General features: G+C 40.2%; 1 protein-coding gene across 1 annotated transcript in view; it reads left to right on the plus strand.

Moving 5' to 3' along the window:
- Nucleotides 1–27,825, plus strand: part of KHDRBS3 (KH RNA binding domain containing, signal transduction associated 3) — a 196,153-nt gene that overhangs the window by 35,196 nt on the left and 133,132 nt on the right. The window lies entirely within an intron of this gene.

Raw genomic sequence — 27,825 nt, forward strand, 5'->3', positions numbered from 1 at the left:
GACATCTGTCTGTGTGAGGATGGAGTGAGTGCCTGGCTGAATGGGAGGTGGAGAGGGGAGTGAATCAAAGTGAAAATAGGGCTGTGTTCTGTGTGTGGCGTGTAGGAGGAGAGGTGCTGTGAATGACTGAACCACAGAATGATGCTGCTTTGACATTTTTAACTCTGTAAATCCTCAAAAGAACAGGAGTACTTGTGGCACATTAGAGACTAACAAATTTATTTGAGCATAAGCTTTCCGATTTTAAACATGATATAAATACATTGTCAAAAGCCTTGGTGAAAGTTATGATTGCATAAATACTATATTAAAGGTGCTTCCAAAATTTGAGTCATTATATCTATCCTCTAGTAAACTCCATTTACTTGAAGGGAGGGATAGCTCAGTGGTTTCAGCACTGGCCTGCTAAACCCAGGGTTGTAGTTCAATCTTTGAGGGGGGCCACTTAGAGATCTGGGGCAAAATCAGTACTTGGTCCTGCTAGTGAAGGCAGGGGGCTGGACTTGATGAACCTTTCAAGTTCCCTTCCAGTTCTAGGAGATAGGATATCTCCATTAATTTATTATTTATTTATAGTTTTAAGTCTAGTATATGAGGTAAGCCCAGAGAATACCATAAAAACTGTGGAAAATTTCAAAAATTGCTTGGTCTTTTACAGCTGGCCCAAAGGCCCTAACTGTCTGCAAGCAGGTGACACTGTCACCAATGGGACTACCTGCAGCTGTGTAATAAACTTGTTTCCATCCAACATCATCCCCTAGAAAGACAATGTAGCTGTTGATGCACTATAAATAATGTACACCCATGTAGAGCACATCTGGCATCCAAATCATACTTTATGATTGATTCAGTCTCCCTTCCTTCGCTATCAAAACTGGAAGAAGTAAAATGGCACCTTTTCTAGCCCTGTTTTGCCAAGGACCTCATTGTCCCTCTAGTGGAGCCAAGAGAAATGGAATTGTATTCATTTGTATTACTTGGTGCCTAGAGGTTCCAATCAAAGTTGAAGCCTTATTGTACTGAACACTGTACATATATTTAGTAAGAGACAGTCTCTGCTCTTAAGAGCTTATACTCTAAACTAGGGTTGTCAGTTTTGGTTGGCTGTATTCCTGCAGGTTTCATCACACATCTTTAATTAAAGATTAATCTTTTATTCCTGGACACTCCAAGACAATCCTGGAGGGTTGGCAACCCTATTCTAAACAGGCACCATTAGAGACAAAGAACTGGAGAAAGGCAGAATTATCCCTGTTTTACAAGTGGGGAGCTGAGGCATGGAGATGTTAAATCTCTTACCTAAGAAGTCCACCACAGAGCTAATAACTGAAGTGACATACCTTGAGTCCCAGTCTAGTGCCTTAACCACAAGCCACTCGCTTCATAAATTTTCTTGAGATATAGAAGGGGACAAAGCAGCAGAAATATTTTCAAGCAAATATTATCAGTGCATAGGAGTTACCTGATTAGGCTTATTTATTATTTCTTTCTCCTTCAGTTTATATTGGTGAAGGGTGAAAAAAGAGCACAAATATGTCACTGTGGGGGTTCTTCGCAATATGAAAAATTCAATTACTACTATTCCCATCAACTGCAATTTTATCAATTCTCTCTAACCAACTTTGGCTGAGCAAAATGTAAACATTGGAAATTCCCTCTCCTTTTCAGTTCTCCAAAAGCTAGGAAAAAATCTACTTTTCAGTAGATCTAAATGTCACTCCCACACTTGAGCTCTGCACCTGAAACATTCTGTTGTTTTGTTGCTACTTTTGCGGGCATTTTTCTCATTCACAAGTTGGTTTCCCTGGGAATACTTTACATTTAAAGCTACATTAACAAACAAAAACTACATTTAGTTACACTTTAGCTTGTACCAGAACACCACCCGTGTTCCACAGGTATCAAAAAGCAAGACATGCCTGAAACTTTATCAAACTTAACAAAATCTTAACGTTGACCTCATAGGCTTTTATATTAACAGATCAGACCAGCGGTTCTCAAACTGTGTGTCAAGACAACCTCTCTGCCTGGGGCTGAATCCCTTGGGATTTGGCTTTGGGTGGCAGAACTCAGGCAGGTTCAGGCTTCGATTTTTCCCCTCCTGGGGTCACGTAGTAATTTGTGTTGTCAGAAGGGGGTCACAGTGCAACAAAGTTTGAGAACCTCTGGCGATTGCTTCACATTCCATGCAACTGGAAAGTTTGTCTGCCTTAACGCTGCTGATTCACCGTTATGCTTTGCATTAGAGTGCAGTTTGTTTATGTATCCCTTGAAGAAGGAAATGAGAATGTTTAAGGTGTGTTGAAATATCTTATTGACAATTTTGAAGGCAATGTGAAGGTGGAAAGAAGTGTAGAAGTCTTTCCCATTAATTTATTTCCATGTTCTAAGGTTTTGGGTAGACAGAATATGTCCCTGATGCAAACTTAATTGTCACTAGACATAATTTTGTTATTTTCCTGGGTTATTTTTTTAATATAGCTTTGGTGTAACTCAAGGGATAGCTCCCCAGTTCAGGGAGGAAGAGAGGTGCATTTATCTGGAAACCACAGTGCTGAAGCTGCTCCTGACTATTGGTTAGGCCCACTCTTCCTTCTATGCTCTCAGCTGGAAGTCAAGTTGAGGGATAACCACTCTCATATCCCATTAAGCTCTCTTGCTGACAGACTGCACCCCTTCACAGCTAAGAGCCATACATCTCCAACATATACAAAACACAGTACAAATACCAGATTCACCACACTTGTACTGGGACACACAACCCCGCTGCAGACTTCACAAGGCCAATATTAGATATCAAATTGTTTGACATGCTGTAGGTCACTCATTCATCTGCTCCTTCTTTAAGTGATGCAGGGAAGGAGTAGGGGAAAGGAGCATTAATTAGCCACAAAATAAAATATGCTAGATTAGATCAAGGAGGCATAATTTACATGTGTAAAAGGAGGACTCTATCTGAATGTAGTAGCAGTCTTAGAAGAGAAAATGCAATATGTAAGTAATTCAAACACTTGAGCTCTTATTGCAGAATTTAAGGAAAGTTAAAAGAGGCTTCCATTTAATACCACCTTTCAATGCATCACATACTCTGTGTACTCCTGAGGGAATTCTGTGCCAAAAAAATAAAAATTCTGCACACAATATTTTAAAATTCTGGAAATTTTATTAATAAATAAATGTGGAGGCTCCATCATGGCAGTGGGAAGCACAGGCATCTGGCTGCATGGAGGTGGGATAGGGACTCGGTGGTGAGTTTGCACCTGAGCCTGATGCTCAGCAAGGGCTGGGTCTGCCCCAGAAATACCCTGGGGCCCTGCCACTCTGTACCAGGCACACCAGGAGTGGGCAGGCAGGCTCAGCCCAGCGGGGTCCAAGTAGGGGGGGATCCAGGTGAGAGAGTTTTGTGTGGGGCATTCTGGATGCAGGCGGCTCAGTGTGGGATATGGATGCCCAGGTCTCATTGGTGTGGTCCGAGGGCGAGAGGGGGTGGAGCTCATCAGGATGGGCGTTTGATGGGCCTGCTTAATGGGGGAGCCCCTGCTGCTGCTGCTGAGGAAATGCCGCATGCTGGGCTCTTGCTACACCCCACGATTCCCCTATCCTCTTCTTTTCCCCATCCCATCTTCCTGCCCCACTGCCCCCTCTCCCCTTCCTCTCCTCACTATGTGGCTAATGTATAAACTGACTGACTTCATTAAATACATTTTAGAGCCTTCATCAAATCTAATTTAATAAATTGTAAACTTTGTTTGCAGTTTACTGCTGATACAGAAGATTATTTTGTGTATTTACATATTATCTGACTAATTAGTTGTATCAATATATGTATACCTAGAGCTGAATTGGACATGGAGGAGGCGGGGAGGGGAGAGAGACGGTTTTGTTTTCAGAAATACGCTATAGTAGGCACACTTTCTTCTTCGAGTGTGGGCCCTCTTGTATTCCACTGAGGGTTTATGCATGTGCACCATGCGTCTGGAGCCAGATAAGCTGAAAATAGTAGCGTCCGTTGGTCTGTGCATGCACCGTAACTCACCCTATGGCTTTTCCAAGGGCAGGACGGACCAACAGCATCTCCAGTTCCTGCTCACCCCTGCATGGTCTGGGTCGGAACTATTAGTGTCCTATTGCATGTGGTGCACCTTTAAAAGAGTATAGTTGTATAGAGTTTTTTAATAACAGTATTTTTGCTGTTTTTACTGTCATAGATAGGTTTTTAGAGTAGAATTGGAACTTCGAGAGTTTTGTTTCCTTGTTAACTCCCCACCAGTATCCACATGCAGGTACTGGACTATGCTGAAGGCTCAAGACTTCAAAATATGCACCTCCTGCCTGTGCTCCTTTTTGGTTGGCAACAAATATCAATGCTACCTCTACTGCTTGGGAGAAGCCCACATTGCATCAGAGTGCAGAACCTGCCATGCCTTCCCCCAGATGTGCCTGAGAAGGCTGGACTCTCTGCCTCCAGGAGCATCTCATGGAAGTTGCCATGAGATCTTATTCAGACACAGGTTGGGGAATCTCCCCCTCCTCTGCCGTACATTAGCCTGAGACAGCCAAGAGTGCACCTCCGGCTACAGAGTCTGAGTCTGACATCGGCAGTACCACCACTATATGGCCTACACTGTGGCCTAGCTGGGAGGTGAGGAAGCATGAGCTCTAGTCATGGGGAGGGAGTACGCTCTAAAGCACATAAACATGAGAAGAAACCAACAAGTCGACGGAACTGCTGGTACCAGTTACCAAACTGTGCTCAACATCAGACCCCCATAAGGTGCAAGATCTGCCCACTCTGGGGAAGTCCACTGCTCTGGTACCAGTTTCAGGTATGGAAAGAGTACCGTTAACATCAGAAAGGTTGGGAAAAGCCCCAGAGTCCTAGAAAGTGTTTGCCCTGGGAGACCCCAGGTCTCCATGCGTTCTGATACCTTGCACCTCCAGGCAGGCAAGATCTCCCCATCAGGGCATGCCACAGCCAATGCACCCTTCACCCCCTGCTCTGATGGTCTATATGCTTCTACCAGCTCCAACGATACTGCCAATGGAACTGGTGTTTGTGTTTTCATCTTCGGAGGAGTTGTATGAAGGGCAGGGACCTCCTAATTACAAATACTCCAAGAGGTTGTCTACATCGTGGCAATATCCTCCAATCCAACTGACAAGGAGCCACTAGGTCTGCATGTTGTGAAGTCTGCCATAACACCCTCTGGATCTGTCATGCTGGCCCTGTTGGGGACCCTGACCACAATAACTAACCTTGGTACACACCTGTTCTACAAGGGAAATTTTGCCTCTCTCCATGTCTCAGATGCCCTCTGGTAGATTGCTCTGAGCTGATAGAGGAAGAGCCACTCAGTCCGGTTCTACCAGTATTGCCAGGGCAGGAGTAATTCCCATCATCCTTACCAGATGCTGTAGTGGCTTCGGCATCTTCCTTGCCCTCAGATAACTTTTGGCACTTCCAAGGTCTCATGGGTAGGGTAGCAGGTGAATTTCACATCCCCTGGAGGAGATCCAAGACACACAACATAAGCTCCTGGACATCACTCATTGGCACTGGGTAGAGTTGCTCTGTCAATCAACAATTCCATTCTCGAGCCAGCTAGAACAGTGTGACATACGCTGTCCACCTGTATGCCTACCTCCAAGGGGGCAGAAAAGTGCTTTTATGTATCAGCTATGGAGTCTGAGTTTCTTTTCTCAAGTCTGTGTGTCGTGTCCATCCCCGGTATTCTCTTGTGGTACAGGCTATGAGGGAATGGTCCAGACAACAGCACCGATGCTCCACTCCAGCTGATAGAGGGCAAATGGTTGGACGTGTTAGGCCACAAAGTCTTCTCCTCAGCTAAGCTTCGGGTTCAGAATTTTGAATTTTCAGGCATCACTTGCCAAATACAATATCCTGAATTACAGCAAACTGGAGGCATTTGCTGAAAAACTGCCATAACAAGATCAGATCCAATTCCAGGCAATCTTGGAGAAAGGGAAACTGATGGCAAGGACAGAGTTTTAATCAGCTGTAGATGCGGCAGACACTTCATCATACTCTGTGGCTGTGGGCATTGTCATGAAGACGAAATCATGGCTCCATTCCTCTGGTTTGCCCAGGGAGGTGCAAAATACTATTGAAGACCTACTTTGCGATAAATCCCATCTTTTTTTATCAGAAAGTGGATGATTTCCTCCACATCCTCAAGGATTCAAGAGCTACACTTTGTTCTTTGGGTATTTAAATATCTGTGCTGAAGCATAAATTCTGCCACCACACAGCATTACAGGACTTCCCAGTTTTTCCATCAGAGGCCTTTATGAACCACCACGCAAATGTCAAAAGACCCAAAGTCTCACCCTCCAGGTTCATTGTCACAGCCTTCCTTCTCCCATATGCAACCTCCACAGAAAAGATATTTCGGAGAAAGCCTAGAGAACCATCAACCACCTTGCTTACTGCCATACAACTCCCTCACTCCTTTTGGAGTTAATCTAGCACTCTTTCTGCCAGCTTGGGGTGTAAAACAATGGACATATGGGTGCTGAATGTCATCCACTGTGGCTATACAATTGAGTTAATCACACTGCCTTATTCACAGCTCCCCCTATCCCTCTTCAGGGCCAGTCTCATGACAGTATCCTCATCCAAGAGGTGAACTCCTTAAGACATAGAGGAGCGATAGAGAAGTTCCCTCCAGAATATCAAGGGACAGGGTTCTAATCAACTTATTTCCTGATACTCCAAAAGAAGGGTGGGTGGAAGCTGATTACAGACCTACGCATTCTCAATGGTCACACTTGCAGCGATCATCCCATCATTTAAAAAAAAACAAACACACACACGATTTATGGCTCTTGACATGCAAGAGGTCTGCTTTGACATAGACATTTATTTGGCACACAGACTGTTTCTGAGGTTCACAGTCAGTTCGCATCATTTTTAGTACAGGGTTCTCCCATTTGGGTTCACCACTGCTCCCAGGGTCTTAACCAAGGTTCTCTCCATTGTAGTGGCTTACATCAGGTATTATGGGGTATTTGTATTCCCATATCTCAATGACTGGCTCCTGGTGGCACAATCTGGAGGTGAAGCTTGATCTTCAACCTCTATGTCACTCAGCCTCCTTTTCTCCCTTGGAGTCAACATTAATGCCAAAAAACAAACAAACAAAAAAACCCCAACAATCTTGGAGCTCACACAGTCCCTTGACTTCATAGGAGCCTTCATCAACTCTGTCACAGCATGGGTCTACCTATCCTTAGACAGGTAATCCTTTGGTCCCAGCCAGGACTTGTCTATCTGTCCTTGGCCTCGTGCACGTACATCATCACCTTTGTTACCTCCAGAGATGGCTGCAAATGGTTTACTCTCCCAAACATCACGCCATGGACCATATGCTAATAGTCCCCCCGCCTCCACAGTGCTCTCTTCCCTCCACTGCTGGACGGACCCACATCAGGTCTGCACTGGGACTCCCTTTCTCCCTTACTCCTCAAACAAAACAATTATCACCAATGCATTCCTCTTAGGTTGAGGCGCACACATGGGAGAGAACATGACATGGAGCATGGGCTCCTCAGGAATCCAAGGTGCACATAAATATTCTGAAGCACTGGGCTGTGAGGAAGGCCTGCCAAGCTTTCCTCCTGTTCACCCATTCCCATCATGTTCTTATTGTGTCAGACACACCACCACTGTTTGCTACATCACATGAAGTCCACTGCTTTAGGTGCAGAATCAGTCAACCTATGAAATTGGTGCATCACTCACCAGATCCTCTTATTGGTAGCCTATATCCTAGGGATGCAAAACATGGTTGCAGATTCTCTCAGCAGGTACTTGGTGATTGGGCACAAATGGGAACTCCGCAATACCACGATATACAACATTTGATGGGGGACTCTGACCAGTGACCTCTTTGTTTTCCCCGTCAACAACAAATACGGTACATTGTACTCTAGGGATATGTGTGTCTTGGACCTCGACTCATACTGCCTTAGTCAGATCAGATCAACTATGCCTTCCTGTCTCTTCCACTCCTACCATGAGTATTCCACTGATCACCCCTACTGCCCCACACAATTCTGGTCTCCCATACTGCTAGAGAGGGAGTGTTCATCAGAAGTTCAAAATATCCTCTCCAGTTGTTACCAGGTGAAGTGGAAATGCTTCATCTGCTGTACAAGAACAGGGACTTTCCCTGGAAGTGGTGGGGATTCCCCTTATCCTGGATTACCTCCATCCTTGAAGGCCTGGGGTCTTGCCTGTGGGTCCACCTAGTGGAAATTAGTACCTTCAACATGCTCCCACTCTCAGCCCCCGTGTGGATTCCGTCTTCACATCTGTTGACTGCTAGGTTTTGGAAGGGTCTCATCAGAACCTTCCTACCCATATAACCCATTGCTCCACAGTGGGCCCTCGATCTAGTTCTATCCATACTAACGAAACTGCCATTCCAACTGCTGACATCATACTCTATGTCCCTCCTTTCCATGAAAATCGCCTTCCTTGTTGATATCATTTCAGCAAGAGGGGTTATTGAGCTTGGGGCCATGATGGCAGACCTTCGTTTCACATCCTTCCATAAAGATGGTGTCCTTGTGCCTGCACCCCAAATTTCTGCTAAAAGTCATCTCCTAATTTCTTGTTTATAAACCCATTCACTTACCTGTGTTACCCCCCTCCCGATTCTGCACCCCCGCCCCGATGCCGCATACCTTGGAAGAGGGCCGACAACTCCATTCCTTCAATGTCAGTTGGACCTTGGCCTTTTATCTGCAGAGAATGAGGCTGATCAGGAAATCCCCCAGGCTGGCTGTTGTAATAGCTGAAAGAGTTAAGTGTCAAACAATCTCCACACAGAGAATCTCCAAGTGGATTTTGGGATGCGTTACACTCTATCAGTTATCGGGACTGCTTCCACCCTCTGGGGTGAGGGTCCATTCCACGATAGCTCAGATTTTGACCATGGCCTCCCTCCACGACATGCTGCTCCTTGACATATGTAGAGCGGCCATGTGGGGTTCAGTACACACCTTTGGTATGCATTACTCCTTGGTGCAAGACTCTGCAACAAATGCCTCCTTCGTCACGGCTGTCCTCCACTCCACCCTTCCATCTTCATCCTTGCACCCTCTTCCGAATTAGGTACTGCTTGGTAATCACCCTCTGTGGACAACAATAGGGGCCATCACTCAAAGAAGAAGGTTGGCTACTTGTAATTGGGGGTTCTTCCAGATGTGTGGCCCCTATTATCTGTATTCCACCATGTGTCCAGAGCTGGACAATTTGAAAGTAATAGTGTCTGTTGGTCTGCATATGTGCCATGGTTTCGTCTCAGGTGATAAAGGGTGGAGTGGACTGACAGCGTCTCCAGTTCCTTCTCCACTGCAAATCCAAACAATCTGCAGCAGAGGAGGAGGAGTAGGTGGAACATGGAATACAGAAAGGGATCTCGCATATTGAAGTGCCTCCAGTTACAGGTAAGTAACCTCCTCTTATTACATGATTTTTGTTTCCCACATTTCATATATTTTTAAAGAATAGTTTATAAATAATCCTTTATTCAACAGTTCTGTTTTTTGCCCAAATAATTTATACATAAATAGAAAATGTATTTCTCTTTTGGAATTTAATTAGAATCTTTCAAATTTAAAATCCATCTGGATTTAAGAGTAACAGTCCCAGGTACATTAATTACCTCTAAAATAACCTTTCTAAGTATCAGTTTCTCCACACACTTTGTCTGTACTGACATGTACATTATAGTGCCTGTTTCATGTTTAGCCCCACAAAAAAAAACACCCTCCCCCCAAACTCACAGCCTGTACTGAACTACTAGTTAAAGAAACAAAACCCAATACCAGAAATGAATAGTTTAATTTTTCCTCAGACTTACCCGCCATATTCATTGTGGTTCTTACTGTGGCTTAAGTTTTGTGACATACTTGTACCTAGTCAATAGGGAAAAACACAGCTTTGTCTATTTTCACATCTAGTGATAAAATAGGGAGTTAAATGCTCTTATGCCTCTTACAGAATGTATTAGTACTCATATTTCTGTCTCATAGTGTGATAACGCCAGCAGGATAAATGTGAGAGACACTGAATCTTCGCACAAAGGAAATAGGTTTTATAATGAGTGCAGCCTGAACAGAACTAATCACTTTCTTGGATCATTACTTCACCTAATCACAAAGCCTTTTTTAATTCAAATCCTTGCAGGGTTCTAATTGGTGACCTCCAGAGCCTGATAATTGTATAAGATAGCTGATCTTTTGCAGTATATCTAAATGGCCTTTGCAATTAAAAGTGAGAAATGTAGCTTAACCCTTCTGCTGATTTAGCTGAAGAGTTGACTTTGTTTTCATTATTGAGATTTTAATAATCTACATACTTTACTTCCCCCAAAACTCACTAGTTTAGGAAGATATTATCTTAAACTGCTGATTTTTTTTCAACTTGTAGTTATGTTAAACTTGTCTGATAAACCCTTTGGGTCTTCAAAAATGTACACTGAGCCATTCACTGCATCTAATTTTTCAGATCTTCAGTAATTTGATTTATGGTCAGACTGATACAAAACTAGTCCAGTTAAAGAAGTATAATTCAGATATTGCATCTTGTCTGTATACTTCAATTCAAATTTCTTCAAAAATAGTTTTAATACCTAAAACTAGATTAAAGACCATATCCATTAGTGTTCCTCCACAAATACATTTTTATACATTATTATAGCTTCAGTAATCTTTAAATATCCAAATATCTTATTGCTGAGGTGTATACTTTAACAGTACATGCCATTTTACTTATTACTAATTACTTTTATCTGTTTTAGGTTTACCTTTAAGTACAACTTTAGAAGTATTGCTATATATATTCCTCTCATGCGACAAACAGGAGTTCACAGTGCTGTGTAAAAGTGCTGCAAATAATATATGTAAGTAGGGGAAGTGAATGAGAATACTAAAGTGAGTTTTCTTTTTGGTTTTGTCCTGGTTTGCTTCCAGTGTTCATCTTCAACATGGTTCTTGATATTAATTTGATATGAGTTCTTCAGCTTCAAAGTAATTCAGTAATTTTTGTAGAACATGTTTTGTTTTCAGTTTGATCCATGTGCCAGCCAGTACAAGTCAGGAAGTGCCAACAAAATACGCTTCGCCATTTACATTTAATCCAAGTAGTGTTAAAAGTTCACTTTCCTACCACTTGTGTATTGTAGAGTATTTTTTTCCTCTAAAGAGAGCGGTTGCTGGTCTGAAAAGAAACCATTCCATCACCAACATAAGTATTTTGGGTAAGGAATATTTTTAAGTAAGCTCACAGTAATTAAAGACCTGTTATCTTCATTTCTTCATATCTTCCTTCCCTTAGTATCTATAGTAACTGCAGTGCTAGTTTTAGTCTTGTGTAGTAGTTCTACACATAGGTATAAGTTTACATTATAACAACTATCTCCTTAGTATGTGATTACCGGTGCCAGGTTGGGTACCGGGATTGGTACCAGATTGATGCCCCATTCTCCTTGCTTCAAGGCCTGTCATTCATGTAGCGGGTCTGTGCCAGTGAACGATCCTCATCCCAGTTGCCTTTTGGCACATTTGAGTGACAAATGTCACATTCATAGGGAGTTCAAACTCTGTTTGAAAAAAGAACAGGGCTGCCAGACTTAAGTATCTGCTCAGAGTCTGCACTTGGTCCATCATTGGAACCACCTGCTGTAAACGGGTACTGAGCACTTCAGAGGTTATAAGAAGTGTTCCTCCTTTTCTAAGAGTCATCAGCCAGATGTGCATCACTAATGCTTAAGAAGAGATTGTGTAAGTCTCCTAAGGAATCAGTACTGGGACCTTCCAAGCGGAAGACACCAAGTCTCAAAATGACTCACAAATGCAACCTAAAAAGTTGCACCCTCTGGAGCAATGTGTGAGCTACAAAGGATTGATGACTCCAGAACCCAGGAAGGGTCCATTTATATAAATCCCTGAAGCATCGACACACCTCTTGGAACCACAGATTCAGGACCCCTTCTGGTGCCGTTGACACCCAAGATGTTAGAGGCAGATAGCAAGTAACTTGGCTTTTCCTGTGATGCAAGAGACTCACATGGTACTGACATTGGAACCACATGCTCCTGCAGTCTCAATTCCAGCCCCAGAGCACGGATCAGTACTGACTGCTTCTACTCTTGTGGCACCCCTGTGGAGGACTGAGTCTAGAGGCAAGCCAGCAATGATTTTGCCAGTACCCCCATCTCAAGACCTACAGGTTCAGCTCCTGTGTGTTCAGAGGAATCATAGAATCGTAGGAGAGGAATGCACCTTGAGAGGTTTTGTAGTCCAGTCTCTTCCACTCATGACATGATTACCTGGACCATCCCTGACAGGCATTTGTCTAACCTGTTCTTACAAATCTCCAATGATGGAGATTCCACAACCACCCTAGGCAATTTATTCCAGTGCTTAACTACCCGGACAGTAAGGAAGTTTTCCCTAATATCTAATCTAAACTGCCCTTCCTGCAATTTAAGCCCATTGCTTCTTTTCCTATCCTCAGAGATTAACGAGAACAATTTTCCTCCCTCATCCTTGTAACACCCTTTTATGTACTTAAACTGTTAGCATGTCCCCCCTCAGTCTGCACTTCTCCACAATAAACAAACCCAGTTTTTTAAATCTTCCCTCACAGGTAATGTTTTCTAGACCTTTAGTAATTTTTGTTGCTCTTCTCTGGACTTTCTCCAATTTGTCTTCATTTTTCCTGAAATGTGGGACCCAGCACTGGACACCAATACTCCAGTTGAGGCCTAACCAGCATGGAGTAGAGTGGAATTACTTCTGTGTCTTGCTAACAACACTTCTGCTAATACATCCCAGAATTATGTTCACTTTTTTTGCAGCAGTGTTGCACTGTTGACTCACATTTAGCTTGTGATCCACTATGTCTCCCAGATCCCTTTCTGCAGTACTCCTTCCTAGGCAATCATTTCCTATTTTGTGTGTGAGCAACTGGTTGTTTCTTACTAAATGGAGTACTTTGCATTTGTCCTAATTGAATTTCATCCTATTTACTTCAGACCATTTCTCCAATTTGTCCAGATCCTTTTGAATTTTAAGCCTATCCTCCAAAGGATTCTCAACCCCCGCTAGTTTAGTATAATTGGCAAACTTTATAAGTGTGCTCTCTATGCCATTGTTAAATCATTGATGGAGATATTGAACTGACCTGGAGCCAGAACTGATCCCTGCAGGACCCCTGTTGATATGCGCTTCCAGCTTGACTGGGCCACTGATAACTACTCTGAGTGGTTTTCCAACTGGTTATGCACCCATCTTATAGTAGCTCCATCTAGGCTGTATTTCCCTAATTTGTTTATGAGAAGGTCATGTGAGACAGTATCAAAAGTGCCCCCCCCATCAAAAAGACTTTTTACCCTGTCAAAGAAAGCTATTAGTATGGTTTGTCTTGGTTTGTTCTGACAAATCCATGCTGAACTGTTACTTATCACCTTATTCTCTTCTAGATGTTCACAAATTGATTGCTTAATTATTTGCTTCATTATCTTTTTGGGTACTGAAGTTAAGTTGACAGGTCTGTACTTCCCCGGGTTGTTCTTATTTCCCTTTTAATAGATTGACACTATATTTGCCCTTTTCCAGTCCTTTGGAATCTCTCCCATCTTCCAGGACTTTTCAGAGATAATCCTAATGGCTCAGATATCTCCTCAGTCAGTTCCTTGATTATTCTAGATGTATTTCATCCAGCCCTGGTGACTTGAAGACATCTACATTGTTTAAATAATTTTTAAGTTGTTCTTTCCCTATATTAGCCTCTGATCCTACCTCGTTTTCATTGGCATTCTTTAAGTTAAATGTCCAATTCCTACTAAACTTTTTGGTGAAAACTGAAATAAAAAAGTCATTTAGCACTTCTGCCATTTTCATATTTTCTGTTATTATTTTTCTCCCCTCATTGAGTAACTGGCCTAACTTTTCCTTGGTTTTCCTCTTGCTTCTAATGTATTTGTAGAATGTTTTCTTGTTACTTTGTGTCTCTAGCTAGTTGAATCTCATTTTGTGTCTTGGCCTTTCTAATTTTGTCCCTACATACTTGTGTTATTGGTTTATATTTATTTTTAGTAATTTAACCTAGTTTCCACTTTTTGTAGGACTCTTTTGCATTTCAGATAATTGAAGATCTCCTGTTAAGACAGGTGGTCTCTTGCTATACTTTCTGTCTTTCCTACGTAGTGGGATAGTTTGTTTTGTGCCCTTAATAATGTCTCTTTTTTGAAAAACTGCCAACTCTCTTGAACTGTTTTTCTCCTTAGGCTTGCTTCCCATGAGATCTTATTTACCAACTCCCTCAGTTTGTTAAAGTCTCCCTTCTTGAAATCCATTCTCTTTATTGTGCTGTTTTCCCTCCTATCATTCCTTAGAACAGGGGTCAGCAACCTTTCAGAAGTGGTGTGCCGAGTCTTCATTTATTCACTCTAATTTAAGATTTCGCGTGCCGGTAATACATTTTAACATTTTTAGGTCTCTTTCTATAAGTCTATAATATAGAACTAAACTAATGTTGTATGTAAAGTAAATAAGTTTTTCAAAATGTTTAAGAAGCTTCTTTTAAAATTAAATTAGAATGCAGAGCCCCTATGACCGGTGGCCAGGACCGGGGCAGTGTGAGTGCTACTGAAAATCAGCTCACGTGCCGCCTTTGGCATATGTGCCATAGGTTGCCTACCCCTGCCTTAGAATCATGAACAACTGTATTGTTCCATGATCATTTTCCCCAATACTGCCTTCCACTTTCAAATTCTCAGCCAGTTCTTTCCTATTTGTCAAAATGAAATCTAGAACAGCGTCTCTTCTAGTGTCTTTCTCTACTCTCTGAAATGAAAATTATCTCCAGTATATTCCAAAAACGTATTGGATAATCTGTGCCCTGCTGTGTTGTTTTCTGAAGAGATGTCTGGGTAGTTCAAGTCCCCCTTTACCACTAAGTCTGGTGTTTTGGATGATTTTGTTTATGAAAAGCATCATCCACCTGGTCTGCCTGGTTAGGTGGTCTGTGGAAGACCCTTAGCATGATATCACCCTTGTTTTTTTCCCTTTTGTCCTTATCCAGGGACTTTCAACAAGTCTGTCTCATATTTCCATCTGAACTTAAGTCCAAGTGTATACATTTTTGATATATAAGGCAACACCTCCTCTCTTTTTTCCCTGCCTGTCCTTCCTGAGCAAGCTGTAACTTTTTGTACAATTATTCGAGTTCTGTGTATTATCGTATCAATTCTGTGTTGCCAACTATGTCAGTTGTGTTTATTAACTAGCATTTCTGGTTATTCTTGCTTATTCCCCATACTTCTCGCATTTAGGATGCAGACATCTGAGATAGTGATTTGATTTTCCCCTATGTTCTCTCTTGTTGCTGCTATAACGTCCCATGCTTCCCCCAGATTCTGACCCTTCTCTTTTTGACCGACTTTCCTGGGGACTTTTGTCTTCTGCTCCCATCGAACCTAGTTTAAAGCCGTCCTCACTAGGTTAGCCAGTTTGTATGCAAAGATGTTCTTTCCCTTCCATGGTAGCAGTCCTTCTTCCCTGAACAATATTCTGTGGTCCAGGAAGCCAAAGTCCTCCAAGTGAAGCCATCTTCACTGTCAGGCATTCACCTGCAGGAAACTGATTCCCCATAGGACTTGGAAATTGGATCCATTGTGTCCTGATCTGAGCTTGCCCTACAGCTCTAGTGGAGTGCTTGTCTGCTGTAGTACAGTTCACAGCCTCAGCATTTTATGAGTCATTGGCATTCTCAGAATTGGTCCCACATCCTTACTGATGGCTCTTCTGGATTCCTTGGGGCTCCCTTCCACAATCCAGAACATTTCTGCTCCCTTACCGCACCTCAGTATCAATCAGACACTGGCAGCATTTAAAGGAAGGTCACCATCTTGTTACACTTTGATTTGTCATAGCAGTTACTTGAATTTCTAACTATAATCTTTAATAGAGGCATTTTTGTCTTTTCAGCTCTTAGATCCTTTATAGCATCTGGTCTTTTATATAGAGCTTCCATTGAAGTCAATGATGGATGTATAAAGAAAGCAGGATTGGGCTCTTCTTTGTTTACTTCTATCTGAAATAGAGACAGTTGCAGTTATTTATATAAATATAAGATGGTTGGCTGGATTTAGCATAGTGTCAAGTGAAAGTTTTCTGATCTTGAAGAATGCAAGAAAAACTGATATTTCCTTTGGTGGCTTCCAGACAAGGATACATATTGTTTGTTGCTGATCCTGCTTACTTTAAATATTCTCTCTAGTGAATTTGTTTCAGTTCTAAACTGTAATGTAAACAATGATACGAAACAGTATCTTCCCTGTGGTTATACAAAGCCACAATCCTGCAAAAATTTAATTATGTGTGTAATCATGTGCACTGTGTGTAGCATGGGTTCTCAAACTGGGGATTGTGATCCCTTAGGGAGTCACAAGGCTGCCAGCATTTATAATAGTGCTAAATATTTTTAAAGTGTTTAATTTATAAAGAAGGGGGGTCACATTCAGAAGCTTGCAATGTGAAAGGAATCACCAGTACAAAACTTTGAGAACCATGAGTGTGTAGGCAGATTGCAATCAGTTGCTTAACCTTTCTGCTAAAGTTAAAACTTTGAAAAAGGAGATTTAAGGACTGTGTATCCAGGGAAAACTTTCTAACAGGTTTAAAACTGATTCAGCTAACACGATTTTAAAATTGGTTAGAGCTAATATATTCCCAGTTTAGTTGGCTTTCAGCAGCTTGACATGTTTATGTTTCAAATGATCTTAAGAATAAGGTGATCTTGAATCTGGTGAGTGGGGGAGGGCAGTAAAAGTGGATTTGGATGCCTTAAATCAATTTGGTATCATGAGACCATTATAATGCATAGACTGCATAGACTGTCGGTCCTTCATCAGTTGAGACTTAGCTGATCATAACATGTCTTCCAATCTTCTCTTGCTCTGACCATCCTTTGCCATGCTTGTCCATATCTCCTGTTAGGAAATCATCCCACCTCTTTGGAGGCCAACCACATGGCTGTTTCTGTTCTTGTGGATACCACTCGGATATAGCTGTGGCCCATCTGTTACTGAGTCGGGCCACATGTCCCGCCCACCACATTTTGCTGAGCCTGCTTTCAACAATGTCTCACACTCCAGACTACTGCCTAATTATCTTGTGGGGATGTGATCACGGTGCAAAATGCCCAAAATGTTCATTCCATCGCCCTCTGTGTGACAGACAGTTGCTCTTCTTTAGTCTTTGTCAGTGACCATGTTTCACTGCCATAAAACATCGCTGGAAGCATGGTGAAGTTGAAAAAGATTCACACTAGTTGTTTTGCTGATCTTTCCTTGGAGGATGTCCTTGCTGACATTGATATTGCTGTTTGATACTCCCCTCTGAATCCCCATCAACAGAGGTGTGAAACAAGGAGATACAGTTTCACCAAAATTATTCACAGCCTGTCTTGAATTGGTTTTTGAATGAGCAGACTTGAAAGGTGGGATTAATATCAATGGCAAGTAGCTAAACCATCTCAGGTTCGCAGATGATATAGTGCTGATAGCCGAAAATACACCCCAGCTTGAGAGAATGCTTAAAGAACTGAACGTGAAAAGTAGTCAAGTCAGATTAAAAATGAATCAGTCAAAAACAAAATACATAAGATCAGATATTCTGCCAAGAACCCAAATAACTCTTGGAGGAGAGCAGATCCAAGAGGTTGATAAATACGTTTATTTGGGCCAGGAAGTCAACATAAGCCACGATCAGAAAGGCGAGCTGTCACGCAGAAAAAAAGCTGGATGGTGCGCATTCAGTGACATCAAGGACCATTCTAATATCTTTGTTAAAACTAACTTAAGTCCCACATTTGTATATTATATATATTATCACTTGGATATTAATTGTAAAGTGCTTTTGGGTCAGTAGACATAAGATATTTTTAAAAAATACTTATTTCGTATCTGGATCTGATCCTGAAGTGTTGAAATGTGGGACTGGACCAGTTAATGGTTATAATTGTCACTCAAATTACAGTTTTTTTCAGTACTTCCTTAAACTGTTGACTATCTTATTCTCTCTTGTCCATTTTAGAGTGTTCAGTCAGGTCCGTTGCTATACTGTGTTAACAAATTTTCAGTCATTTCCTTTTAGAAGCTCTGAATTCACACTGTTTTGTTTTGTTTTTAAATAAAAAAGAGTACTAGCCCTGCTGACATTTTACATTATGTAAAGTGGTTAGGTTTTCTGCAAAAGAAGTTTGTTGAAGAGTCTTTTATTTTATGGCCACTGTACCTGTTTGAAAATAATAGTGATGTGATTTCTTTTTTTCAGGCTTGCATATACAAAACTTGTTCTCACGATTATTTTTGTTATTCATAATTGAGCTGTAAGCACAGCACCAGTAGTTTTATGAAAACCTAGACATAAGTCTCTTGTGAAGCTCACACTGATTCACATCTTACCAAGGTCCAGCAGCAAGTATTGTTATGCTTTTTCATGTAAGAGAGCAGAGTTGGCAATTGCATGTATTCAGCATCTCATTAAGCCTACAGGCTCTTTCTGGTAACTAAGATGAATACAGCACATATATATGGTTGTTGAACAATGTTAGAGAGACTGCATAAAAACTTCAGTTTATTGATGTAAGAACCTCCCTTTTAGATTAGGAGACACATTTTAGCTTTCACCCTTGCGTCTGTCATGTTGAAAAAAATAGTCCTCATGGCACTAGGGGTGGAAACATCTTTTGGATCTTGCTTAGGAGCTATAATATTATAAGTGAGTTGGAAAACATTGCATTGGGAATTCAATTTTGTGCAATATTGTTTGACTGAACTGCCTACAAAAGAACAGAGTATAGCAGTATCTTCTTCAAATTTGAGTTTTACTTTTTGGCCTTAGACTGAGGATGATGATGACAATTAAACAGATAAAGGCAGAGCATCATTTTTAATATTGCTTAGACTTTTAAGTATTGCAAACCATTTAAATTGGAAATAACATGTCTGACTATTGTAGTTCTCTGATAGGAAGATTAATTCTAATTTGAGATTAAAGTTAAAGAAGTCTACTTTACCATTATCTGATATATTCAATAATGTTATATTGTGTCATATGGGTTAATCGGCAAGCAATCATTGCTTAGCCTTCTCTGCTGTGGATAAAAAAACACACATAATTATTCATTCAGCTGAATTCCTAGACTAATGCAAATGCTACATCTGTGGCCTAAGAACATGGGATTTTAATCCCTTGGCATTATCAGAATCCTTAATCACATGTTCATTTATTATTTCTGAACAACGAGACTGCACTGTCTCACAAAGCCGAGTAGTACAGAATGTAATCTTAGGATTAGGGAAAGGCAAATCCTCCTATCTGTTCGACCTTGAAAATCTGATTGGATTTGCTCTTTGGACTGGCATAGTTTTCCCCAATTAAGTTAAGCTTGATATACATGAATGATATTTGTCAAATGAGTCTTGTATATCTTATGAATGTATACTCTGATGCTAAAACTTTTGGTGTTCATGATTTCCTGAAAGGGGTTAGAAGTGGGAAGAAATGAACAGAAAGAGAAGAAAAGATAAAGGTAAAAATAAAGATAAACTGGCTCTGGCATGCATAATAATTTTTTCTCTGTTTCTTTAGTGATACAACAGCCAACAGGACATTTTTTTAATGTTCTTTCAGAATCAGATTCAATTTTATGATATTATCATGAACTAACACAACTCTTGGAACAGCAGTTTATTATTAATCTGTTAAACCAGAGCAGTATAAGAAGTCCTTCGTGGTTTGTTGTTTTTAGCACTAACATGGTGACTATTGGGGGAAGGTTTACTATTACTGGAAGAAGAGTAATTCATTTTAGGAAAAAAACGGACTATGGCAATTTTAAAAGAACATCTGTTATTTATCATCAAGTTATGAGTGGCCCTTTATGGGTTTACAAAATAGTTTTATTGAGGCTAAGAAAAAACTTGAAAAACATTGCGAAAGCAGGACAGGTAGGATAGGTCAAATGGCTGGTCAATAAAATGTACATTGATATGCCCTGCTCTGGACAGAAATGCTAATATTCAGACGAATCAATGAATTTATTTTCACTTATCTGTGACGGATCATAATTAATTCAAAATATGTGTCATTGGTGAATAAATACAGTATCTTAAAGCTACCTGTTTTTATAGCATTTTATTTCCCAGATAATACATATTTTTACTCATATCAACTTAAATCCAATTTAGAAATTTAAAATATTTGAAGTAGAACTAATTACAATATAAATTACATGTCAACAAATATTAAGTGGATTGATTGTCGTTAAAGTGAGGTACTTGAGAATGCTGAGTTCATATATATTCATTACTCTTCATTATGTAAAGTCAAATCTCATTTTTTAAGAAAATACCATATTTTACACAGTGCTCATGATGGTAGGGAACTAATCCCAATATCTACTGAATAGCAAATATAGGTATTGTGTAAGCAGCTCTTGGTCAGACTGCTGATTATTTTCAGTTGTGTGATTTTTGTTGTTGTTTGCCATCAGTGTACATAAAAGCCTAGAGTAAACCACGATTCATTGCAAAAGTAGATTTTAAAGTTTTAATACAAGTTCTTTCTGATCTGGTTTTGAACTAGTTAAATTTGCTTGTTGGCCTGGGAAAAGAGGAATAGATCTCATGTCATTTGTTCAATTGGGTGCAACAGTGCATGACTTCTACTAATTAAAGCTGAAGAAAACAAACCTCAGTTTTTATTTGTTTATGCTGAGATGAGTAACCTTTTTAATATCAAGAAAAAACATGACTGTTTACAGGTTAGTTCACCTGCAGAGATAAACGTCAGATAAGTTAAGTTTACTAGAAAATAAATTATTCTATGAATTAAAGTAACTTGGAATGTGTTTCTTACATATAATCAATTAATACATCAGTTTCATAATCGGAAGTCACTGCAAATTTAACTTACTCCTGCACAGTACATGCCCAGAGTCTCAATTTTGAGTGGCGCTTTTATCTCAGTCAAACAAACAAACAAACTAAAAAAACAGGTAAAAGTGTACATTGGATACCTTTTGTTTTACTTACCACCTCTAAGCAATTTCTAGTAAAAAATTGTTATGCAGAAGAGGGGAAATAATCAAATCTAAGGATTATATATTATTTCTATTATTGTAGTTAATTTGTTTCATTCACAGGCAATAAATGCATAGGCAAAAGATTATATTACGAACAATTAATATACATCGTATTGTCATTTCTTGCATGAGATGTTATGTCAGTAAAATGGGACCAGTATTGAATAACTGAAGTCTTTTAAATGATAAGAAAGCTTTGGGTTTGAGTCTGCAGTTTATGTATCTTTAGTATGTTGTCTTTGATGTTCCAGTTAACAAACACATGTCACACATTTCCTCCCACTTTTTCCATATTAAATATTGCAGAATTTATTTTAATTGAGTAAACAACCTCTTAAAATTTTTTGTAATACGCGGACCTTATTAGCTGAGTGATATATAACATAGCTGATGATAATGAAATTTACCTTGCTTGGAACAAGGGCATTATAGCTAGTTTCTTTTCATATCGTATAAAACTTTCGCCTTTTACTTTAGAGAGTAATACACTCAACATGTGAATCTGGAGATCAAAAGCTGTAAAAAGCAAAAGTTTTATAACTTTAAATGGATCATTAAAGTTTAATCTTCCTATAACCTAAATTCCTCATTGTTGTATATGTGCACTCTTGCCAATTTCACCTGAAAGTAAATTTCAAGGTAAGTTTACATTTGACTCAGTTGTAAAAATGCACTAGGACTTTAAAAGTAAAGAGATAGCCAACAGATATTTGTGATGCCTAAAAATAGGGTTTTTGTTGTTGTTGTTTTGTTTTGATGTATTAACGTTTTGGCTACTAAAATAAATTTTAAACTTTGAAGCACACGCTGTCAAACCTTAGTCCCAGATTTGGACCTTAGCGTCCAAAATATGGGGGTTAGCATGAAAACCTCCAAGCTTAGTTACCAGCTTGGACCTGGTACGGCTGCCACCACCCAAAAAATTAGTGTTTTGGGGCACTCTGGTCCCCCTGAAAAACCTTCCCTGGGGACCCCAAGACCCAAACCCTTGAGTCTCACAACAAAGGGAAAGAAATCTTTTCCCTTCCCCCCTCCAGGTGCTCCTGGAGAGATACACAGACACAAGCTCTGTGAATCTAACAGAGGGACTCCCCCCTCCCCGTTCCCAGTCCTGGAGAACAGAATTACCTCCCTCTTCACCCAGAGGGAATGCAAAATCAAGCTAGTAAATCTGACACACACAGAGTTCCCTCTGACTTTTTCCTCCCACCAATTCCCTGGTGAGCTGCAGACCCAACCCCCTGGAATTTCCCACTAAAGAAAAACTCCAACAGGTCTTAAAAAAAAAGCTTTATATAAAAAGAAAGAAAAATACATAAAAATGGTCTCTCTGTATTAAGGTGACAAATACAGGGTCAATTGCTTAAAAGAATATTGAATAAACAGCCTTATTCAAAAAGAATACAAATTAAAGCACTCCAGCAACTATATTTATGTAAATACAAAAGAAAAACAATAGAAACCTTACTGCCTTACTAAATTTTGTACTTACAACTTGGAAACAGAAGATTAGAAATCAGAAATCACTTCTCAAAGCTGAGAGAAAAGCAGGCAGACAGACAAAGACTCAGACACAAACTTTCCTCCACCCAGAGTTGAAAAAATCCTGTTTCTTGATTGGTCCTCTGGTCAGGTGGTTCAGATTATTCCTTTCCAGGTGAAAGAGACGTTAACCCTTAGCTATCTGTTTATGACACACTCTATCAGAAATTTTTGTCTTCATTTGTGAATCATGTTTTTGTTTAATTTGTAAGATCATGATACGAAATTAACATAGATAATGAGCATGAGTATTTATTTCCTACTTTGTGTGTTTGCTATGTGAAAGTGTATTCTAAAAATAAAAAAACAGAGTGAAATTTCAGTAGCGAGGAAAAATGTTAGTTGATTAATCTATTTTAGCTGTCCGTCAAATTTTATTGCAGTGATGAACAAGAATGACTCCTTTTAATTTTTTTTCTGTTAGCAGTAAAAGAGATAAATCACTCAAACAAATTAATCTGTGAGACTGTACCTTGAAGACGCTCTGGTTCTCTAAGTAGTTTTTAAATAATTCAGAGTTTTGCGTTGACCCAAAGCAAAAATGTGGGGAAGAAACAAGACTCTGATTCTGCATGACTGTTGTCATTAGAAGCTTTGCTGTTTAATTCAGTGGGTGTAGGATCAAGCCTGTATTGAATAAATACTTAACAGGTCTTTTGATACATGTTGTTCCTGTTGACAAACAAAAGTTATGGTAATGTCCATCAGTTTGCAGAGGGGTTAACTGACAAAGGCTCCTGATCTAATATAACATCATGGGGGAGGGTGACCCTATGCGTATATGGAGCACTCAAAAATCAGCTGGGCTCTGGGTAGGCACTGGACTCCACATCTGGTTAACATAGTGCAAGATAAGGGTTTAGGGCTCTAGTACTGCAAAGATTTAAGCACATGCAAAGCTTTACACTTTGTTTGTTTTAAAGGAGACTGTGCTAAAGTAACATGGAAAATGTAATGAGAGACCATAAATGTGGATGCGGAAACAACATCCTCAGAATGTTCAAAAACATGAAAAGTGAATGTGTTTCTAAGCATCATGCACAGGAATGTTACCATCTGTACTTTAACTTCAATCCTAGACTTTTGGACTTGGCATGTGGTTATTTGTTTTGGTACTTTGTAGCTTTAAACATTGGAAAGAATGTTTTTACTTCTTCTGGAGGTTAACAGTAATGTGTTTAAGTAGAGGTCAGACCTATATAGTGGAGGATATAACTCCATTACAACTCTTGTTAAAATGTATGTTGGGAATAGGGAGTGGATTATGGAGGGACAAGAGAATTAAACTTTAAATATATACAATATTGTAATGGGGCACTCACCTCAATATCCCCTAGCAGCTAGGTGTGGTGCTGTAACTGTTTCCCCTACTTGTGGAGCCCCCTGTTGGTTGCCAATGTCACTAAGCATGTCTTCAGTCGTTCAGCCCTCTGGCCAAGTCACACCATCAAAATGGAGCCCGTCTGGGATAGCAAAACATTTGCCAAACTGTCTTCACCAGGGTCTTCACTCCCTATCTTTGGGCCCTTTAAATCCAACTCTTCTCTCATTCTTCTAATGGACCCTTGTCCTCTTCTTGGGGCTTAGGCCACTTTGCTAGTGGCTGGTGCGGGAACCTGGGAACTTCAAGTTCCAACCCAGGCAGACCCACATACTGCTTCATTTAATTAGTTGCTGTTGCAGTCTCTGGGCCTCTTCCTACTTGGTCCCTTTACCGCTATCTGTTTACCTTAGGGTTAGCATTCTCAGGTTCTCTCTCTCCCAGATTTAGTGCAAACAGCCCATCAAGCTCTTCTGGCCAGAATAGAGCACCCTCCCTTGCCCCTCTAACCCTAGCCAGGAACTAACCAGCTAAGGTCGATAAACTAGGCAAATACAATCTGGTTGGGGCTACTATAAGGTGGGTGCATAACTGGCTGGATAACCGTACTCAGAGAGTAGTTATTAATGGCTCCCAATCCTGCTGGAAAGGTATAACAAGTGGGGTTCCGCAGGGGTCTGTTTTGGGACTGGCTCTGTTCAATATCTTCATCAACGACTTAGATGTTGGCATAGAAAGTACGCTTATAAAGTTTGCAGACGATACCAAACTGGGAGGGATTGCAACTGCTTTGGAGGACAGGGTCAAAATTCAAAATGATCTGGACAAATTGGAGATATGGTCTGAGATAAACTGGATGAAGTTCAATGAAGACAAATGCAAAGTGCTCCACTTAGGAAGGAACAATCAGTTTCACACATACAGAATGGGAAGAGACTGTCTAGGAAGGAGTATAGCAGAAAGAGATCTAGGGGTCATAATGGACCACAAGCTAAATATGAGTCAACAGTGTGATACTGTTGCAAAAAAAGCAAACGTGATTCTGGGATGCATTAACAGGTGTGTTGTAAACGAGACACGAGAAGTCATTCTTCCGCTCTACTCTGCGCTGGTTAGGCGTCAACTGGAGTATTGTGTCCAGTTCTGGGCACTGCATTTCAAGAAAGATGTGGAGAAATTGGAGAGGGTCCAGAGAAGAGCAACAAGAATGATTAAAGGTCTTGAGAACATGACCTATGAAGGAAGGCTGAAAGAACTGGGTTTGTTTAGTTTGGAAAAGAGAAGACTGAGAGGGGACATAATAGCAGTTTTCCGGTATCTAAAAGGGTGTCATCAGGAGGAGGGAGAAAACTTGTTCACCTTAGCCTCTAATGATAGAACAAGAGGCAATGGGCTTAAACTGCAGCAAGGGAGATTTAGGTTGGACATTAGGAAAAAGTTCCTAACTGTCAGCGTGGTTGAACACTGGAATAAATTGCCTAGGGAGGTTGTGGAATCTCCATCTCTGGAGATATTTAATAATAGGTTAGATAAATGTCTGTCAGGGATGGTCTAGACGGTATTTGGTCCTGCCATGAGGGCAGGGGACTGGACTTGATGACCTCTCGAGGTCCCTTCCAGTCCTAGAGTCTATGAATCTATGAATCTATAAGGCCCTGCAGCTCCTTTTAGCTGAGCTTGCTGAGTTATGATTGGCTGCTTCCACAAGGCCTCTCTGGGCAGGCCTGGAAGACCCACCTTTGCCACTCCTTTTTAGAGCGGGGTGTAGTAGGCATATGGTCAGGGAAGGTCCAGGTACACCCCATCACATATATATATTCAAAAAAAAAAAAGCTTTTTAAAGAGTTTTCAAAGCAACTGTTTTGTGCTTAAGGTACAAGATTTAAGCTTTGTTGTTAATTCCTGGGTTTTATAAAATCAAATAGAAATGTTCTCATGAACTCTTGAATTTTCAATGGATGATTTCTTTTTATTTAAAACGTTCTCTTAAAGTTTTGGAAGCATAGGGCAAATGTGGGAGACCCCCCTAAAATGATAGTACAGACATTTCATTGTTCAAACTGAGTAAACTATATAAAAGAAGTCTAATAAATGATCCAGTGTGTAGTATAAATTATATTTTCTTAAATGTCAGTTATAGTCCAAAGTGCTGATAGTAACAGATAAGGAATTTTTAAAAAATACTTTGACTTTTTAAAGACACCATAATAGAGGCTCAACTTAAATGTATACCCCAATTTAAAAAACACAGAGAACCAAAAAAGAGCCACTATGGTTAAACAGCAAAGTAAAAGAAGCAGTGAGAGGCAAAAAGACATATTTTAAAAAGTGGAAGATAAATCCTAATGAGGAAAATAGAAAATAGCATAAACTCTGGCAAATGAAGTGTAAAAATGTAATTAGAAAGACCAAAATATAATTTGAAGAACAGCTAGCCAGCGACTCCAAATGTAATAGCAAGTATTTTTTTTTAATATATCAGAAGCAGAAAGCCTGCTAAACAACCAGTGGGGCCACTGGATGATCGAGATGCTAAAGGAGCACTCAAAGATGATAAGGCTATTGCGGAGAAACTGAATGAATTCTTTGCATTGGTCTTTACTGTTGAGGATGTTAGGGAGAGTCCCAAACCTGAGCCATTCTTTTTGGGTGACAGATCTGAGGAACTGTCCCAAATTGAGGTGTCATTAGAGGAGGTTTTGGAACAAATTGATAACTAAACAGTAATAAGTCTCTAGGACCTGATGGTATTCACCCAAGAGCTCTGAAGGAACTCAAATGTGAAATTGCAAGGCTACTAACTGTCATCTGTAACCTACCATTTAAATCAGCTTCTGTACCAAATGACTGGAGGATACCTAATGTGACGCCAATTTTTAAAAAGGCCTCCAAAGGTGACCCTGGCAACTACAGGCCAATAAGCCTCACTTCAGTACCGGTCAAATTGGTTGAAACTATCATAAAGAATAAAATTGTCAGACACATGGATGAACATAATTTGTTGGGAAATAGTCAACATGGTTTTTGTAAAGGGAAATCATCCCTCACCAATCTGCTAGAATTCTTTGATGGGGTCAACAAGCATGCGGACAAAGGAGATCCAGTGGATATAGTGCATTTAGATTTTCAGAAAGCCATTGACAAGGTCCCTTACCAAAGGCTTTTAAGAGGGAAGGTTCTCTCATGTATTGGTAACTGGTTAAAAGATAGGAAACAAATGGTATGAATAAATGGTCAGTTTGCAGAATGGAGAGAGGTAAATAATGGTGTCCCCCAGGGATCTGTACTGGGCCCAGTCCTATTTAACATATTCATAAACAATCTGGAAAAAGGGGTAACCAGTGAGGTGGCAAAATTTGCAGATGATACAAAATTACTCAAGATAGTTAAGTTCAGAGCAGACTTTAAGGAATTACAAGGGATCTCACAAAACTGGTGACTGGACAACAAACTGAAATTTAATGTTGATAAATGCAAAGTAATGCATATTGGAAAACATAATCCTAACTATACATATACAATGATGTGATCTAAATTTGCTGTTACCACTCAAGAAAGAGATCTTGGAGTCATTGTGGATAGTTCTCTGAAATCAATCACTCAATGTGCAGCGGCAGTCAAAAAAGTGATCAGAATGTTCGGAATCATCAAGAAAGGGATAGATAATAATACAGAAAATATCATATTGCCTCTATATAAATTCATGGTATGCCCACACCTTGAATACTGTGTGCAGATGTGGTTTCCCCATCTGAAGAAAAGATGTATTGGAATT

Source organism: Gopherus flavomarginatus, chromosome 2 (assembly GCF_025201925.1).
Source record: "Gopherus flavomarginatus isolate rGopFla2 chromosome 2, rGopFla2.mat.asm, whole genome shotgun sequence".
Classification (NCBI taxonomy): domain Eukaryota; kingdom Metazoa; phylum Chordata; order Testudines; family Testudinidae; genus Gopherus; species Gopherus flavomarginatus.